This window comes from Mastomys coucha, unplaced genomic scaffold, assembly GCF_008632895.1.
Source record: "Mastomys coucha isolate ucsf_1 unplaced genomic scaffold, UCSF_Mcou_1 pScaffold8, whole genome shotgun sequence".
Taxonomy (NCBI): Eukaryota; Metazoa; Chordata; class Mammalia; order Rodentia; family Muridae; genus Mastomys; species Mastomys coucha.
This window is the reverse complement of record NW_022196914.1, coordinates 39478756-39498953: the sequence shown is the minus strand read 5'-3', so window position 1 is coordinate 39498953 and position 20198 is coordinate 39478756. Positions and strand designations below refer to the sequence as shown.

Sequence of the window (20198 nt, the reverse complement as noted above, 5' to 3'; positions counted from 1 at the left end):
TATTAGGTCTTCTTTAACAGTCTGATAGAATTCTTTTTTTTGGTTGAAAGACTTTTAATGACTGCTGCTATTTTTTAGGGATATCAAACTGTTTAGATGGTTAATCTGATTCTGATTTAACGTTGGCACCTGGTATCTGTCTTGAAAATTGTACATTTCATCCAGATTTTCCAGTTTTGTTGAGTATAGATTTTTGTAGTAGGATCTGATGATTTTTTTAATTTCCTCTGTTTCAGTTGTTTTGTCTCCCTTTTGATTTCTGATTTTATTAATTTGGATACTATCTCTATGCCCTCTGGTTAGTCTGGCTAGGGGTTTATCTATCTTGTTGATTTTCACAAAGAACCAGCTCCTGCTTTTCTTGATTCTTTGTATGGTTCTTTTTGTTTCTACTTGGTTGATTTCGGCCTGAGTTTGAGTATTTCCTGCTCTCTACTTCTTTTGGTTGTATTTGCTTCTTTTTGTTCTAGAGCTCTTAGGTGTGCTGTCAAGCTGCTATTTTATGTTCTTTCCAGTTTCTTTTTGGAGGCATTTGGAGCTGTGAGTTTTCCTCTTATCATTTTTTTCATGGTGTCCAATAAGTTTGGGTATGATATGCCATCATTTTCATTAAATTCTAAAAAGTCTTTAATTTCTTTCCTTATTTCCTCCTTGAACAAGATATCATTGAGTAGGATGTGTTCAGCTGACATGTATAAGTGGGTTTTCATTTGTCTTTATTGTTATTGAAGACCAGCCTTAGGCCATGGTGAGCTGATAGGATGCACAGGATTATGTCAAACTTCTTATATCCTTGAGGCCTGTTTTGTGACTGATGATATGGTCACAAAATTTTTGAGAAGGTACCATGAGGTGCTGAGAAGAAGCTATATTCTTTTGTTTTAGAATGAAATGTCCTATAGATATCTGTTAAATCCATTTGGTTCATAACTTGTTAGTTTCACTGTGTCTCTGTTTAGTATCTGTTTCCATGGTCTGTCCATTGCAGAGAGTGGGGTGTTGAAGTCTCCCACTTTTATTGTGTGGGGGCAATGCGTTCTTTGAGACTTAGTAAAGTTTCTTTTATGCATGTGAATACCCTTGCATTTGGAGCATAGATATTCAGAATTGAGAATTCTTCTTGGTAGATTTTTCCTTTGATGAGTATGAAGGGTCCTTCCTTATTTTTTTTTATTATTTTTGGTTGAAAGTCTACTTTATCCAATATTAGAACGGCTATTCCAGCTTGTTTCTTGGGACCATTTGCTTGGAATTTTTTTTCTAGCCCTTTACTCTGAAGTAGTGTCTGTCTTTGTCACTGAGGTGCTTTTCCTGTGTACAGCAAAATGCTGGGTCCTGTTTATGTATCCAGTGTGTTATTCTATGTCTTTTTATTGGGGAATTGAGTCCACTGATATTAAGAGATATTAAGGAAAAGTAATTGTTGCTTTCTGTTAATTTTTTTGTTAGAGGTGGAGTTATATTTGTTTAAAGAAGATTATTTTCTTGCTTTTTCTAGAGTGTAGTTTCCTTCCTTATGTTGATGTTTTCCATCTATTATCCTTTGTAGAGCTGGATTGTGGAAAGATATTGTGTAAATTTGGGTTTGTCATGAAATATCTTGGTTTCTCCATCTATGTTTATTGAGAATTTTGCTGGGTATAGCAGATTGGGCTGGCATTGATGTTCTCTTCAGGTCTGTGTGACATCTGCCCAGGATCTTCTGGCTTTTATAGTCTCTGTAATTCTGATAGGTCTGCCTTTATATGTTACTTGACCTTTTTTCCTTACTGCTTTTAATATTCCTTGTTTTGTGCATTTGGTGTTTTGAGTATTATGTGATGGGAGGAATTTCTTTTCTGGTCCAATCTATTTGGTGTTCTGTAGGCTTCTTGTATGTTCAAGGGCATCACTTTCTTTAGGTTAGGGAAGTTTTCTTCTATCATTTTGTTGAAGATATTTACTGGTCCTTTAAGTTGGGAGTCTTCATTCTCTTCTATACATACTATCCTTAGGTTTGGTCTTCTCATTGTGTTCTGGATTTCCTGGATGTTTTGGGTTAGGAACTTTCTGCATTTTGCATTTTCTTTGACTGTTACGTCAGTGTTTTCTATGGTGTCTTCTGCACCTGAGATTCTCTCTTCTATCTCTTATATTCTGTTAATGATGCTTGCATCTATGACTCTTGATCTCTTTCTTAGGTTTTCTATCTCCAGGGTTGTCTCCTTTTGTGATTTTTTTTATTGTTTCTGTTTCTGTTTTCAGATTCTGAATGTTTTGATTCATTCTTCACCTGCTTCACAACCTGTTTGGTTGTGTTTTCCTATAATTCTTTAAGAGATTTTTGTGTTTCCTCTTTAAGGGCTTCCATCTGTTTATCTGTGTTCTCCTGTATTTCTTTAAGGGAGTTATTTATGTCCTTCTTAATGTATTGTATCATCATCATGGGAAGTGGTTTTAAGTTTGAGTCTTGCTTTTCCAATGTGATGGTGTATCCAGGACTTGCTACAGAGGGTGAACTGGATTCTGATGATGCCAGGTAACCTTGGTTTCTGTTGCTTATGTTCTTATGCTTGCCTCTTGCAATCTGGTTATCTCTAATGCTACCTGCCCTCCCTATCTCTGACTACAGCCTGTCCCTCCTGTGATCCTGATTGTTTCAGAACTCCTCAGAGTCCAGTTGTCTCTGTGATCCTATGATTCTGGGATCTTGTGGTCTGAAAATCCTGGATGTGTCAGAGCTCCTGGGAGTTAAGCTGCCTCTGGGATCCTGAAATCCTGGTGTGACCAAGCTCCTAAGATCCTCTGATCCTTGGCTTGTTAGAGCACCTAGGATCCTGGGTGTGTTAGAGAACCTGAGAGTCAAGCTTCTTCTAGGTGTTATGGGACTGAATGAGGAGCTGGCATCCAAGGTCTGCTCAGTGCACAGGCTCAGACCAGAAATACCACTGGCCGGGCTGGGGTTCCCGAATCCCTGGATCCCGTGGGTCCCAGTTACTTCAGGTGTTGGGGCAGATGTTTTGGCCTCCTCACCTATGATCCTAGGCATGTTAGAGCACCTGGGAGTTGAGCTTCCTCTGGGTGTTGTGGGACTGGGTGTGCAGTTAGCACCCAAGGTCTGCTCAGGGCACCAGCTCAGACTGGATAGAAGAATCTATGCATAATAGCAGGGAAACTACACAAGGAAAAACGAAGCAAAGTTAATGTGCAAATATTTCGCTTTAAGCTTTGGTTGCTCTGATAAAAATGGCAAATATTGAAATATTTGCTTTTTATAAACAAAAGCAAGTGAGATGGTGTGTTCTCATATTCCTAGAAAGCAAAGTATTTTAAGCTTATTTAGGCTGCTAGACATTGTAGCATGTATTTCTAATCCTAGCACTCGATAAGTCTTCCTAGGTAGACTGGAGATTCAAGGTCATCCTTAGATACACAATGAGTTCAAGGCCAGCCTTTGTTACATGAGATCCCATCTCAAACCACAGAACAAACAAAAACAGTTATTATAGCTTAAATCTTCACTAATACTTTTGAGACATTCTATGTAGATAAACTAGGAGTGAAGAATTTGGAAAATGAAAAATTAGCCATAAGAAGATAACAAATATTGGTTGTTCATGTGCCAGGATTACTTACTCATTTTTGTTTAAAACTCTACTTTGAATAAGATATATCAAGAATTTAAAATATATAGAAAAATTATCCATCTTGTTTTATAAAGTTAGTATTGCCTTAAGTAAAGCAGAAAGCTAAGTTGGTTCATGTGATGTTTTTCTGGAAACTATCTTATGGAAGGATGTTTTTGCTGAAGCAGACACATGGGAGGATATTTTGCTAACAACAAACACATGGTGTTTTTCTGGAAACAGCCTAGAAAAGGGGCATGTGATGTTTTGCTTGAGCTGATGCTTGAGAGATCACATAATGTTTAGAAAGGATATAAATATAACCCAACAGACAATGGATGCTACTGGATGGTATTGGTATGCCTAACCATTCTTTGCTAGTCATCATTGGGCTTTGCTGAGGCTGTCTTTTGCTGGTGACACTGCGTGGTATTGGTACACCTTACCATTCTTTGCTGCTCATTGTTTGTCATTACTTCATAGAGAGAAATGCACCGAAAACATCTGATTGTGTTCCAGAGACTTCTTGCTCCTTCTTAGGGACTCAGACTCATGGGCATGATCTGCCATTGCTAATTCATGAATGATGTTTGAAAGTGGTTGGAACTGCCCTTGCTGATTTGTGTGAACTGAACTATTGATATTCTGGCAACACAGATTGGATTTGCTCCAAAGAACTATTTCTAAACTGGTCCACATCCTCCTTTGCTCTATTAACCTTCCCTTTCCATTACCTCTGGTGGGTGGTGAGCTAGAAATGAGGTTAAAACATTTAACGACCCTTTTCAAAATTAGGTTTTGAAAAATCTAAGCCTGCACTTAATATTCAAAATGACAAAACTGAATTTAAAAGGGTGGTAGAACTCTCTCCTAGCTGATTGAATAATAAAGATGACAAGAAAACAATCGCTGGGAGAGGAGGAGGCGAGCCTTCAGGGTCCAAGAGAGGAAGAGGGAATGCAGGACTAGGGCATTTCCTTTTGGTCATGGAGGCGGGGTGGGGGGGGGGGCGGTGTGCGGGGAGCAATAGGAGGCAAAAAGGCAAAAATATGTAGACCAGGAACTGTGAGATCTGGTAGCAGAATCCACCACCAGAAGATTTCTAACAGAATAGGTAATGAGTTTAGGATGATGGACTTGTTGTGTTATATGTTGATTCTAAACTATGATTGTCTGGTGTTTTCCATTGCGCAGCAACTCAACTGAGCTCCAGGGGAAAGGTAACCACCGCGGAGCTTGAGCTGGTGAGAGTGCAGCCCCAGCTAGCTTGGGAAACTTGGAAGTGCTGGAGGGGTTTGGCAGCAGCTAGCTGCAGTGGTTGGATAACTGGGAAAGCAGCTGTTCAGCAGCAAGTGAACCCCTGGAAGTTGAGCAGACACCACATGGAGATAGCCATGGGGGCAGGGAGACCACCGCTGCCAGTGAGTAGCCAGCAATAGCATGGGTTGATTTTTTAATTATTACACACAACATAAAAAAGACTGAAGGCCAGTTTCGTATAATAGCACAAGTGAAAAGAAAAGATTTATTTGAATTTTGAGTAAATATTCATGGAAAGTGTCCATCATTTATGTGACTACTTGTATTTGCATGCATATACATATAGACATGTACATAATGATCCCAGAAAATTGAGGCAAGATAGATGATCATTTTAAAAATCTACTAATTTGTCATATTAAAATGTTAAAAGAGGATTTAATAAGACCATTCCAAAGATGGAGGAAAAATATTCAACACCATACATGAATATTGTTAAAAAACATCCAGTAAAATAAGAATGTATATTCTCAGTCATATTTAATAACAAAACTTCAAAGTATTTTTAATCAAATACAAGATAGTAATGTTTGTGATTACTACTAGTCAACATAGTATAAAATTCTAACCAATGTTTCAACACTGTCAGGATTTAAAATGTGTTTTTACATATTTTATAATACATTGACAGAAATGCAATTACACAAAGCATCCAAAAGCAACAAAAACTATCAAAAGTAAAACAATTGTACAATATTCCTGAAAGTAAGATCACAATGCAAAACACTAACAGGATGCTTATAAACCAGTAACATCTCAGTAAAAAGATAAAGATCTCATTTTCAATAGAAACACAGTCCTAATGTATTTAACAAAAATATGACTAAGATATTTATGAAAAAATAAGTCTCAAAAAAATTAAATCTAGAAAACAATGATTTTAGAAAAGGAGTAAATTAGCAATCTGACATTACAATGGGAAATGCATTCTTAAACCAGACCCAAGAAAACCACCAAGCCTGCAAAAAAGAGCAATTACAAGATAAAAGTTAAACTTGAAGGCATGACACATGCAGAATTCTTTTTTGAAAAAAAAAAACACAAAATGAGATAAAGTTAACTAAAAATAAACTATTAAAATAATCCTTAATTCACAAAGAACAAGCAACTTAAAAATTAGTACTAGAGAGATGCTCAGTGGGTGAAGGCGCTTCTGGAAAGCTTGATGACCCAAGTGCTCCTGGGTGTGTGCACACAAACACACACACACACACATACACACACACACACACACACACGACATGGGGAGCAGGGTGGGGGATGAATGCAGTTTTTAAAAGAATGTGAATAGGCAGTAGGCAATTCACAAAGGAAACCCAAGTAAACACAAGGAATGTGTCTTCACTATTACTTAAAATTCCTTTAAAAATAAGTAAAACTTCCCACTGTACTCTAATTATATTAAGTATCAGCAGGTACAGAAGGAAGAGGAAGTTCTGGGCACTGCCACTTTGAGAAGGAGTTGATCACATCTTTTATACCTGATAGTGATCACAACCACGGAACATACACTCTAAATACTATTCCACACTTCAAAGTGCTCAGTCTACAACTAAAAACAAATTGGATGTCCCTGATTCAAAGACTAGATATGCCGCAGTGATATTTAGGCACTGGAGGATTGAAGGGAGGCTAAACATGAGTTGGCGTAACTAAATCTGAAAACCATCATGCTGAATGAAACAGAACGCTCTATAGCATGTACTGTAGGACTACAATACAGTAGATGCAGTATAGATAGAATACAATCTATACAGAGCTTAAAATCTCCAAAGAGTGTGTCAAAACTTCTGAGATGGTACAAATGCCCAGCACCTCACCTGACCTGTCCATCAGCTGCACACAGATGGAAAGACCTTACTGCATGGCACAGATTCCAGGAATAAGATATACTTCATTTTAACTGAGCGTAAGTGGCCACATGTGGTTAGCAGAGTACAGCTTTGACAGAGCAAGTAGAGCAGCCTGCAGGTTTGGAGGAAGGGTACCTGAGGAGACTTCTCAATGGTGCTCAGCTCTGGAGAAGTGAACGAAGCAGCAGGAACAGGATGTGAAGGGGCTGGTATTCTCTGACAACAAACATGCACATAAACCTAAAGGTTCAAATGAAAATGCTGCTAATATTTGTTAATAGTTCCTTTTTTAAATCTTTGCAATATATTCCTCTTCAATTTTTCTACTATGAATTAGAACTTAAATATGTAAATTAAATCTTTCACTTTGTTTTAGTTATTTCACCCATTTTAATGTTTAAGTAACTTTTAAAAAATGCAAAGTCCTTGAATCTTTAAATAAAGTACTTTAAACACAGTAGGTCTTGCTTCACCTTCCTATAATGGTCAGAAGTTTACATGTCCTGTGATAGATTTTTGTTATTTTATTTTATTTTATTTTATTTTATTTTCTGCTTACATGATTTTTTTTTGTTAGAAATTTTCAGCTGGAGCCATGAGTCCCACCATGTGTACTCCTTGGTTGGTGGTTTAGTCCCAGGGAGCTCTGAGGGTACTAGTTAGTTCATATTGTTGTTCCTCCAAAGGGGCTGCAAACCCTTCAGCTCCTTGGGTCCTTTCTCTAGCTCCTTCATTGGGGACCCTGTGCTCAGTCCAATGGATGGTTGTGAGCCTCTACTTCTGTATTAGTCGGGCACTGTCAGAGCCTCTCAGGAGACAGCTATATCAGGCTCCTGTCATCCAGCACTTGCTGGCATCCACAATAGAGTCTGGGTTTAGTGACTGAATATGGGAAGGATTCCTAGGTGAGGCAGTCTCTGGATTGTCCTTCATTCAGTCTCTGCTCCATAGTTAGTCTCTGCAACTCCTTCCATGGGTATTTTGTTCCCCCTTCTAAGAAGGAACTAAGTATCCACACTTCCTTCTTCTTGGTTTCTTGTGGTTTGTGAATTGTATCTTGGGAATTCTGAGCTTCTGGGCTAATATCCACTTATCAGTCAGTGCATACCATGTGTGTCCTTTTGTAACTGGGTTACCTCACTCAGGATGATATTCTCCAGATCCATCCATTTCCCTAAGAATTCATAAATTCATTGTTTGTGATCGGTGAGTAGTACTCCATTGTGTAAATGTACCACATTTTCTGTATCCACTCCTCTGTTGAGGGTCATCTGGGTTCTTTCCAGATTCTGGCTATTATAAATAAGGCTGCTATGAACATAGTGGAGCATGTGTCCTTATTACATGTTGGAGCATCTTCTGGGTATATGCCCAGGAGTGGTATTGCTGGGTCCTCAGGTAGTACTATGTCCAATTTCTTCAGAAACAACCAAACTGATTTCCAGAGTGGTTGTACCAGCCTGCAATCCCACCAGCAATGAAGGAGTGTTCCTCTTTCTCCACAACCTCTCCAGCATCTGCTGTCACCTGAGTTTTTAATCTTAGCCATTCTGACAGGTGTGAAGTAGAATCTCAGGGTTGTTTGATTTGCATTTCACTGATGTCTAAGGATGTTGAACATTTCTTTAGGTGCTTCTCAGCCATTTGTTACTCCTCAGTTGAGAATTATTTGTTTAGCTCTGTAACCCATTTTTTAGTAGGATTATTTGATTCTCTGGATACTAACTTCTTGAGTTGTTTGTATATATTAGATATTAGCCGTTTATCAGATGTAGGGTTGGTAAAGATCTTTTCCCAATCTGTTGGTTACCATTTTGTCCTGTTGATAGTGTCCTTTGCTTTATCAAGCTTTGCAATTTTATGAGGTCCCATTTGTCAGTTCTTGGTCTTACAGCATAAACTGTTGGTGTTCAGTTCAGGAAAATTTCCCCTGTGCCCATGTGCTTGAAGCTTTTCCCCACTTTCTTCTCTAATAGTTTCAGTATATGTAGTTTGATGTGGTGGTCCTTGATGCACTTGGATTTGACTTTTGTACAGGAGATAAGAATGGATCAATTTGCATTCTTCTATTTTCTAATGTGCAGTTGAACCAGCACAATAAGTTGAAAATGCTGTCTTTTTCCACTGAATCATTTTGGCTCCTTTGTAAAAGATTAAGTGACCATAGATGTGTAGGTTCATTTCTGGGTCTTCAATTTTATTCCATTGATCTACCTGATTATCACTGTACCAATACCATGCAGTTTGTATCACTATTGCTCTGTAGTACAGCTTAAGGTCAGGGATGGTGATTAACCCAGAGGTTCTTTTGTTGTTGAGAATAGCTTTCACTATCCTGGATTTTTTTGTTATTCCAGATGAATTTGCAAATTGCTCTTTCTAACTCTATGAAGAATTGAGTTGAAATTTTGATGGAGATTACATTGAATCTGTAGATTGTTTTCAACAAGTTGGCCATTTTTACTATATTAATCTTGCCAATCCATGAGCATGGGAGATCTTTTCATCTTCTGAGGTCTTGTTTGATTTCTTTCTTCAGAGACTTGAAGTTCGTGTCATACAGATCCTTTCATGTGCTTAACTAGAGTCATACCAAGGTATTTTATATTATTTGTGACTGTTGTGAAGGGTGTTGTTTCCCTAATTTCTTTCTCAGCCTGTTAATCCTTCGAGTAGAGGAAGGACACGGATTTGTTTCAGTTAATTTTATATCCAGCAGAATAACTTTGCAGAAGTTGTTTATCAGGTTTAGGAGTTCTATGGTGGAATTTTTGGGGGTCATGTAAGTACAGTATCATAACATCTGTAAATAGTGACACTTTGACTTCTTCCTTTTTAATTTGTATCTATTTGATCCCCTTTTGTTGTCTAATTGTTGTGGCTAGGACTTTGAGTACAATATTCAATAGGTAGGGAGAGAGTGGGCACCCTTGTCTAGTCCCTGATTTTAGTGGGATTGCTACAAGTTTCTTTCCATTCAGTTTGATGTTGGCTACTGGTTTGCTGTATATTGCTTTTACTATGTTTAGGACCTTGAATTCCTGATCTTTCCAAGACTTTTATTGTGAAGGGGTGTTGGATTTTGTCAAATGCTTTCTTGGCATCTAATGAAATGATCATGTGGGTTTTTTTTTCGTTTGTTTATATAGTAGATTACATTGATAGATTTCTATATGTTGAACCACCCTTGCATCACTGAGATGAAACCTACTTAATTGTGATGGATGATCTTTTGATGTGTTCTTGGATTCGGTTTTCAAGAGTTTTATTGAGTATTTTTGCATCGATATTCATAAAGAAAATTGGTCTGAAGTTCTCTTTCTTTGTTGGATCTTTGTGTGGTTTAGGTATCAGAGTAATTGTGGCTTCATAGAATAAATTGGATAGAGTACATTCAGTTTCTATTTTGTAGAATAGTTTGAAGAGTATTGATATTAGGTCTTCTTTGACAATTTGATAAAACTGCGCTAAAGCCATCTGGTCCTGGGCTTTCTTTGGTTGAGAGACTATTAATGACTCCTTCTGTTTCGTTTGGGGTTATGGGACTGTTTAGATCATTTATCTGTTCCTGATTTAACTTTGGTATGTGGTATCTGTCTCGAAATTTTTCCTTTTCATCCAGATTTCCAGTTTTGTTGAGTATAGGTTTTTGTAGTAGGATCTGATGATTTTTTTTTGAATTTCATCAGATTCTGTTGTTATGTCTTCCTTCTTATTTCTGATTTTGTTGATTTGGACATTGTCTATGTGCCCTCTGGTTAGTTAGCTAAGGGTTTAACTATCTTGTTAATTTTCTCAAATAATCAGCTCCTGGTTTTGTTGATTCTTTGTATGGTTCTTTTTGTTTCTACTTGGTTGATTTCAGCCCTGAGTTTGATTATTTCTTGCCTTCTACTCCATTTAAGTGTATTGCTTCTTTTTGTTCTAGAGCATTCAGGTGTGTTGTCAAGCTACTAGTATATGCTCTCTCCAATTTCTTTTTGGAGGCAATCAGAGCTATGGTTTTCCTCTTAGCAGTGTTTTCATTGTCTCATAAATTTTGGTATGATACACCTTCATTTTCATTAAATTCTAAAAAGTCTTTAATTTCTTCCATTTCCTCCTTGACCACATTACTATTGAGTAGAGTTGTTCAGCTTCCACATGCATGTGGGCTTTCTATGGTTTTTGTTGTTATTGAAAACCAGCCTTAGGCCATGGTGATCTGATAGGATGCATGGGATTATTTCAATTTTCTTGGATCTTTGAGGCCTGTTTTGTGACCAATGATATGGTCACAAAAATTTTGAGAAGGCACCATGAGGTGCTAAGTAGAAGGTATATTCTTTTGTTTTAGGATGAAATATCCTATAGATATCTGTTAAATCCATTTAGTTCATAACTTGTCAGCTTCACTGTGTCTCTGTTTAGTATCTGTTTCCATGATATGTCCACTGCAGAGAGTGGGGTGTTGAAGTCTCCCACTTTCATTGTGTGAGGGACAACGTGTGCTTTGAGCTTTAGTAAAGCTTCTTTAATGCATGTGGGTGCCCTTGCAGTTGGAGCATAGATGATCAGAATTGAGAGTTCTTCTTGGTAGATTTTTCCTTTGATGAATATGAAGGGTCCTTCCTTTTTTTTTTTTTTTTGATGAATTTTGGTTGAAAGTCTATTTTATGCAATATTAGAACAGCTATTCCAGCTTGTTTCTTGGGACCATTTGCTTGGAATATTTTTCCAGCCCTTTACTCTGAGGTAGTATTTGTCTTTGTCACTGAGGTGCATTTCCTGTGTGCAGCAAAGTGCTGGACCTGTTTATGTATCCAGTGTGTTAGTCTATGTCTTTTTATTGGGGAATTGAGTACAGTGATATTAAGATATATTAAAGAAAAGTAATTGTTGCTTTCTGTTAATTTTTTTGTTAGAGGTGGAATTATATTTGTGTGACTACCTTCTTTTTCATTTGTTAAAAGAAGATTATTTTCTTGCTTTTTCTAGGTTGTAGTTTTCCTCCTTGTATTGGTGATTTCCATCTATTATCCTTTGTAGAGCTGGATTTGTGGAAAGATATTGTGTAAATTGGGTTTGTCATGGAATATCTTGGTTTCTCCATCTATGTTTATTGAGAATTTTGATGGGTATAAAACCTGGGCTGGCATTTGTGTTCTCTTTGGGTCTATATGACATCTGCCCAGGATCTTCTGGCTTTTGTAGTCTCTGACAAGAAGTCTAGTGTAATTCTGATAGGTCTGCCTTTATATGTTACTTGACCTTTTATTCCTTACTGCTTTTAATATTTTGTTTTGTGTATTTGGTGTTTTGAGTATTAAATCACAGGAGGAATTTCTTTTCTGATCCAATCTATTTAGAGTTTATAGGCTTCTTTTATGTTTATGGGCATCTCTTTCTTTAGGTTAGGGAAGTTTTCTTCTATCATTTTGTTAAAGATATTTACTGGTCCTTTAAGTTGGGAATCTTCTCTTTCTTCTATACATATTATCCTTAGGTTTGGTCTTTTCATTGTGTCCTGGATTTCCTGGATTTCCTTTTTGAATTTTGCATTTTCTTTGACTGTTGTGTCAATGTTTTCTATGGTATCTTCTACACCTGAGATTCTCTCTTCTATCTCTTGTATTCTGTTGGTGATGCTTGCATCTATGACTCCTGATCTCTTTCCTAGGTTTTCTACCTCCAGAGTTGTCTCTTTTTGTGATTTCTTTATTGTTTCTACTTCCATTTTTAGATCCTGGATGGTTTTGTTCACTTCCTTCACCTGTTTGGTTGTATTTTCTTGTAATTCTTTAAGAGATTTTTGTGTTTCCTCTTTAAGGGCTCCTACCTGTTTACCTGTGTTCTACTGTACTTCTTTAAGGGAGTTATTTATGTTTTTCTTAAAGTCCTCTATCAGTATCATGATATGTGATTTTAAATCAGTGTCTTGCTTTTCCAGTGTCTTGGGGTATCCAGGGCTCACTGTGGTGGGATAACTGGGTTCTGTTGATACCAAATAGCCCTGGTTTCTGTTGGTAAGTTTCTTGCACTTGCCTTTCATCATCTGGTTATCTCGGTGTTAGCTGGTCTTGCTGGCTCTGGCTTGAGCTTGTCTTTCCTGTGGGCCTGGAACCCTGTGTCAGCACTCCTGAGAGACCAGCTCTCTTCTGGCAGGACCTGTGTAATAACCCCAGCTCCGAGGTGCAGATGGAGACTGGAAGGATCCTTTCCCAGCCATTCCACTGTTCCTGTGTCCTGTGTGCCCCTGGAAGGTCCTGCTTTGGACAGTTATTGGAAAGAAAATGCTGATCTCACGTCTGAGTCTGGAAGTGAGAGCATTCCTGGGAACGCAACTCTCTCCTGGCGGGACCTACGTTCAGAGGACTGTGGAACAGCCTTAGCTTCTGGTCAGATGGTGACTGGAAGCCTCCAGTCCTTTGAATAGTCTTAATAAATACCTAATACCACCAAGAAAGCAGACAGAAAACCCAACTGTGGAACAGAAGCTTCTAGAATTCTTATCTCATGGGAGTTTCAAAACTACCCCTCAAAAGTCCAAGAAGGATATTTCCAAAATGTGTCATTGTTAAGATCCAAACAAAACAGACAAGCATGAATGTGTCTTTCACATAATCCAGACCATTAAAAGAATCTTAGGACACTGAATCTAGCACTGGAGTGTGAAGTGCAGTTTAAATTGTCTGATACCAGTTTATCTTTTAATTTTCCCCACTTATTTATTTATTTAGTAGGGAGGAGCCACACACATGCTGCAGCTATATGTGGAGGTCAGAGGACAACTTAGAGGAGTTGGTTCTCCCCTTCCATTAAGTGTGCCCCAGAAATGGAAATCAGCTGGTCTGGCCTGGCAACAAAATTTTTTACCCACTGAGCCATCTTGCCTGCACTGATACCAGTTTAGATATTTTATTTGGTTGTTTTGTTTTGTTTTGTTTTAGTAGAGTTTCCTTGTGTAGACAGGATGAACTGTAAGGTTTCTGAGTTCATTGCCAATTTAGTTTGGTTTGGGAACTTGTAATGAGTTTTGTTTCATCTTTCAATTGTAGGTTCAAAAACTTATGTAAAGTAATCATTCTTTTGTGTCGGTATTAAAACTCAGCACAGTGAAAAACCAAATTTCCTTTCCTGTCACATAATGCTTCCCTGTGGAGATCTAGAAAGGAGGTAAAAAGAGAGAAGAGAGCTAAGCTATTCGATGACCCAGACCCATTTTTCAAAGGAAGAAAGTTTTTGGCACAGAGTTGTGGTTTTCAATTGGCCTTACAATCAGGATTCAAAACTGTCAAAGTATTTTCTGATAGATATCCCAAGAAACCCAACAGAAGATTAATTCTCCAGACAAGTTGCGTGTTTACTTGCATAAAAGCTCTAATTTACAAAATCTAAAACTTACACGCACTTGCTATAAATACTTACACTTCATGTTATAAAAATATAGGTGATCTGGGCAAGAAGCAGTGGCAAATGTGCTACTCACATCTTCTAGCCACTGCTCTCTTCCCCTCTCTTCCCTCTCCCCCATCTGTTTATTCATTAATCTCCTCTAAGCTATCACAATATCAAAGACTGTGAAAGAATTTTGTCTACGTATCCACACAATTTTTAGATGCACCAATTCATATGACAAAATGTCCACATAAGAAGAGAGAAACACAGTTGTTTATGATCTGCTCCAACTGACTTTGAGGTAAATTATTTTGGATAATAATACAAATGGCAGGAAATGATGATAATTATCTCTTACTTTCTTATGACAAAAAATTGTTGAGACATCCCAGACTTCCCTGTGCTTTCATAAAATATACATAAAACTCAAATTAATGTGATGATGAATTTTATGTGTCAACTTGAGTGGGACCCAGGAAGTACAAATTAAGCCTTTTCTGGATATGTCTGGGAATATGTCTCTAGAGAAGACGAGTAACATTGGAGACTCAGCAAAGTATCACCCAGGCCACTTAGGGCTCAAATAGAAGAAAAGGTGAAGAAATGGAAACTTGCAGTACTTCCTTCCTTCCTGTCTATCTGAACCAGAGTGTGGCAAAGAAAACTCAGGTACACCAAAAATATTGCATAAGTAGCTATCTGCATAAAGTAGACATGAATCGAATAAATTTCATGTCTAGGCTTAGATCCCATTCCCAGATTTCTCATTAAATTCAAATTTGAAAGAATTTGGAACTTTAAAACATATCTGGTCCCTGGCACTCTGAATAATCAATATGAAAACTGTATTTTCAGTTGGTATTTCTAGTGATATTCAATACTGAATATGCCATATTAAACATGCAATAAAGGGGTTACTCTGAGAAATCTATGTTTCTAGGCTGAAAGAAATAGAACAGTTAAAACATATAACTCCCAAAGGAAAAATATCTTGTACTTATATTTCTTTGGGTGACATGATCATCCCTTTGATCTGATGTTAATTTTAAGGGTATAAACTAAAATGAAAATTTCAAAGATGATCTGAACAGATACATAGTATAAGAAACATTTAAAAATGCGTATTTACCAAGCTGACAGCTACATTTTTAGATTTAATGTGCTCAAATATTTGAACAAAGAAAATTAACTGCCAGCACAAATAGCTGCAGCAAATGAATGGGCGGGTGAGGTTCTCTCCAAGCTCTTTACATGCCTGTTGCTATTCTTTCCCACACTAAAACAAAACTAGTAATCACATGTATATTTACTGCACACAAACATGTATGCACACACAGGCACGCAGTATTTTCACAGAAAGTGAGCAAAAGGATTACAAAATTGTAATAATATTATTCCAGCTTCCGAAGTTTCCATTAAGAAGCTAGCAGTATTCTGGAAGATTTTCCTTCACATTCTACATGGTTGGAGTTCTAAACTGAAATAATTCCTCACTCTCTCCTTGCTAAATTCTTAATGGATATTTTTCATACAATATGCTCTGACTATAGTGTTCCTTCCCCTGATTCCTTCCAGATCATCCCCACTTCCCCATTCATCCAATCTACATCTGTCCTTTCTCCTTCTCATTGTAAAACAAACAGGCAGCTGAAAAATAATGGTAAAAAATAAAATAAAAACATAAGCAGAATACGAAAAAAACAGAAAAAAAAAACAGACAAAGAAAAAGCACCAAAAATACATACAGGTATAGATACACATATTCACATACAGAGAAGACCCATAAAAACAAAAGCAAAAATCATAATAAATAAGCAAAGGAAGTTTTAAAAAGCTGCCCAGACAAAGAAATATGAGACAAAAAAAATCCAATAACTAACTAAATAAATAAATAAATAAACCAACAACAACAACAAAAACACCAAACTTCTAAGATGGCCATTGAGTTGCTTTTGTGTTGGTCATATTCTGCCGGGAATAGAGCCTGCCGTTCAGTGTGGCTTATATTCCTACTGAGACTCTTGTTGGAGAGAACTAAGTCTTCCTCTGTGTACATTTACCAATTGAAGATAGCTTCTGGGTTAAAATTAGGGATGGAAAATTGTATCCTCTTTCCCTGTCAGCACTGGGACCCCTTTAGGTCCAGACCTGAGCATGCTGCCACGTGACTGTGAGTTCCGATGTGTGTCAGCCCTATCCCATCTGGAAGGCTTAGTTTCCTTGTTGTCTTCTACTCCCTGTAGCTCTTTTCAGTTTGCCCTAGGTCCTGGGCCTATCTAATCTCAGGTTCTGGGTTACCTGAGCAGTATTAAGCCTGGCTTGCATCTAATAAAGTGAACCTTAGATCCCATCCAGCTGCTAAAGTGCATTTGTGGTGGCATTGTAGAGTAGAGATTTGAGAATACAAATTCTGATTTTAAAGAAACCATACTTTGTGCAAGGAAAATGCAACTTTCTCCATCTGATGAGAATTTCTCTGAAAGAAAACTACTACCAAGCAATAGGGATTCCTCCTAGTAGCTCTGGGATCCCAATCTTTTTTGTTTCTAGTTTATTTAGTCATATCTATTTTCATATTTTCTATAGTAGTAGCTTGGTTATCATTAGGTTACTTGTTTTAGTAAGCCTGAGGACACAACCCTATTGTTTAACTTCATACTATATGAGATATTTAGAATAAAAAATCAACTATGAAATTGTAGAACAGTCTCAAAAATCCCATCAGACATGAAAATGATTTAAAGAGAGTAAGAATTTCTCTTCCACTTTCATAATGTTACAAGCAACAAAGCGAATAACCAACATCCAACGTTCACATGAAAAACGTAAATGCTGTAACTAATCAAGGTTATTAATATTATTCTCAGAAGAAGTGGATATGATACGTGAGTATCAAGACTTGTACTTCATATTCTGGGGAAAACCAAGGTTAAAACAGGAAGAATGAGAATGTGTCAGTGATCTATTATATACTTCTGTTCATCAGCTACAAAACTGAATAAACTATAAATGGTCAGAAATTCTCATCTTGGATTGTTAAATTTATTATTTAAAGATCCTCTAGAACATACTATATGCATAGACTTCCCTTTAGGCAGTATGCATGGAAATGTGGATTTGTTCTTACTATTTGCAAAAAATTTATAATAATATTTCCAAGCATATGAGTAAATAATAAAATCCATCCTTTAACACTCTTAGTAAGCTGTCATTTGCAAGGGAAATTATGCCTAATCTACTTAAAACATTGAACTAATTTCTTTAAAAACTCCACACATAGGTACAATGTATTTTCATGGTATCTACCACTATTCTATCCCCTCCAACTCCTCTCATGTCTTCCTCACCTACTGCTCTCAAATTCATGATTGCCACCTCTTACTCTATAACTATCAGTGATACACACACACACACACACACACACACACACACACACACAAATGATCTATATCTAAATAGCATAGCATTGGCGTTGTAAACCTGGGTGTATGGGTGACTACTTGGGCAGGGACGACATGTCAGAAGGTTTGTCCCTGAACAAAATTGAATCTCCCTACCTCAGCAGCCACCAGCTGCCTGTACTTCTTCAAATAAAAGTGGGGCTTTGTATGTGCTTTCCGCGTTCATGCTGGTTGACTGGAGTGACTTTGTGCAATTTTTATCCAGGTAACAATATGCTGGGAGTTCATTGGTGCAACATCTTTGAAATGTCCAGGAGACACTACTTTGCAGCAGTTCTCTTAGTTCTCCAGCACTCATAGTATTTCCACCCACTCTTCTGAGATGTTCCTTGCTGGGGCTATAGAAGTTGTGTTGTAGACATCTTATTTGAGGATGGACACTCCACAGTCAACTAATCTATGCACTTTGACAGTTGTGATTCTCCATGATGGCCTGCCTGGTGCAAGAAAACACTACTCTGAGGAGGGAGAGCTGCATTTAACTATAGGAATAAAGATAAACATCCTTTAGGTATAAGAAGGTAGTTGGAAGCTATATCAGCTTAACAAAATAGTAGTAGTAGGTTTTCCTCTGAGGTCTATGACTAGATGCCCATCAACTGATGAATAGATAGTGAAAATGTGGTATATATATATATATATATATATATATATATATATATATATAATTCTTTTGGATGTAAAGAAAGCTGGAATGCTGAAACTTGCAGGTCAAAAGATAGAGCTGGAAAGTACTACAATGAACAAGGTAACATAAACCTAGAAAGACAAACACCACATGTTTTCTTAGTTGTAGGTCTTACCATAAAACCCTATAATAAACAAAATTGGAAAATCTAGATGACGTGGATGATTTTCTAGACAGATACCAGGTAGCAATGTTAAATCAGGAGTAGATAAACTATCTAAATAGGCCCATAACTCCCAAGGATATAGAAGCAGTTAATAAACGTCTCCTAACAACAACAACAACAACAACCCTAAGGCCATATGGTTTTAGTGCAGAATTCTATCAGACCTCCAAAGAAGACCTAATACCAATACTTCTCAAACCATTCCACAAAATAGAAACAGAAGTAACACTGTCCAATTCATTCTATGAAGCCATAGTTATGCTGTGATACCTAAACCACACAAAAACCCAACAACGAAAGAAAAATTCAGACCAAATTCCCTTATGAATATCAATGCAAAAATACCTAATAAAATTCTTGCAAACTGCTTCTTTGCTGCCAGACCTCTGCCATCATGGGTTGCATGCATGCTCCCGGGAAAGGCCTGTCCCAGTCAGTGCTGCCCTACCTCTGTAGTGTTCCCACATGACTGAAGTTTATATCTAATGAGGTGAAGGAACAAATTTACAAGTTGGCCAATAAAGGCCTGACTCCCTCCCAGATAGGTGTGATCCTGAGGGACTCACATGGTGTGGCACAGGTCTGTTTTGTGACTGGTAATTAAATCTTGAGAATCCGTAAGTCCAAAGGCCTTGCCCCTGATCTCCCTGACAATCTCTATCATTTGACTAAGAAAGCAGTTGCTGTACGAAAACACCTTGAGAGGAACAGAAATGATAAGGATGTTAAATTCTGCCTGATTCTCATAGAAAGCAGAATTCACCAGTTGGCTCGATACTATAAGATTAAGAGAGGATGGGTTGGTGAGCAGAGGGAGGGGAGAGGGAACAGAGTTTTTTGGGTTTTTTTTTTTTTGAGGGGAAACTTGAAACTGGAAAAAGAGATATCATTTGAAATGTAAATAAAGAAAATATCTAATAAAAAGAAAGAATAGATATGACTGAAAAAGATATTGACAAAGATCACCTGGCAATATTAGTGATAACTGAGGTACAAGAGGAAGAAAATGAACCACCTCTCTCCAATATACCTATAGTTTTTCAGAAAATAACACACACGTACACATGTACACACACACACACAAATATAGATAGATAGATAGATAGATAGATAGATAGATAGATAGATAAAGAAAACATAGATAGGGTTTGAAAGAGACTGCCATTTTACAATGTGCCAACAAATGATGAATACAATACACTTCATAAATGCAAAAAAAAATTAAACGGGTGCTCCCACCCAATTGGAAATATGAGTTGTCCACAGCCTCTGCTCTAGTGGCATAAATACTGCTGTATACACAAGCAATAAAGTCACTTTGACACTTTGAATAAAAAAAAAAAATTCTTGAAGACTGAATCCAAGGACACATTAAAACCTCATTCACCAAGTAGGAATCACCAAGTGGGCTTCATCCCAGGGAAGCAGGGATGTTTCAATATATGGAAATCCATTAATGTAACCCACTATAGAGACAAACTAAAAGAAAAAAGTCACAGGATCATCTCCTTAGATGCTGAAAATGCCTTTGACAAAATACACCATACCTTAATGTTAAAAGTCTTGGAAAGATCAGGAATTCAAGGCATATACTAAACATACTAAACACATAATAAAAGCAATATACAGCAAACCAACAGCCAACATCTAATTAATTGGGGAGAAATTTCAAGCAATCCCACTAAAATCAGGGACAAGACAAGGCTGCCCGCTCTCTGACTATCTATT

The 20198-nt window shown here is 37.3% G+C and overlaps 1 pseudogene; it reads left to right on the top strand.

Moving 5' to 3' along the window:
• Positions 1-18864: 18864 nt before the first annotated feature.
• LOC116083938 lies at positions 18865-19756 on the top strand (annotated as a pseudogene).
• The last annotated feature ends 442 nt before the right edge of the window (positions 19757-20198 follow it).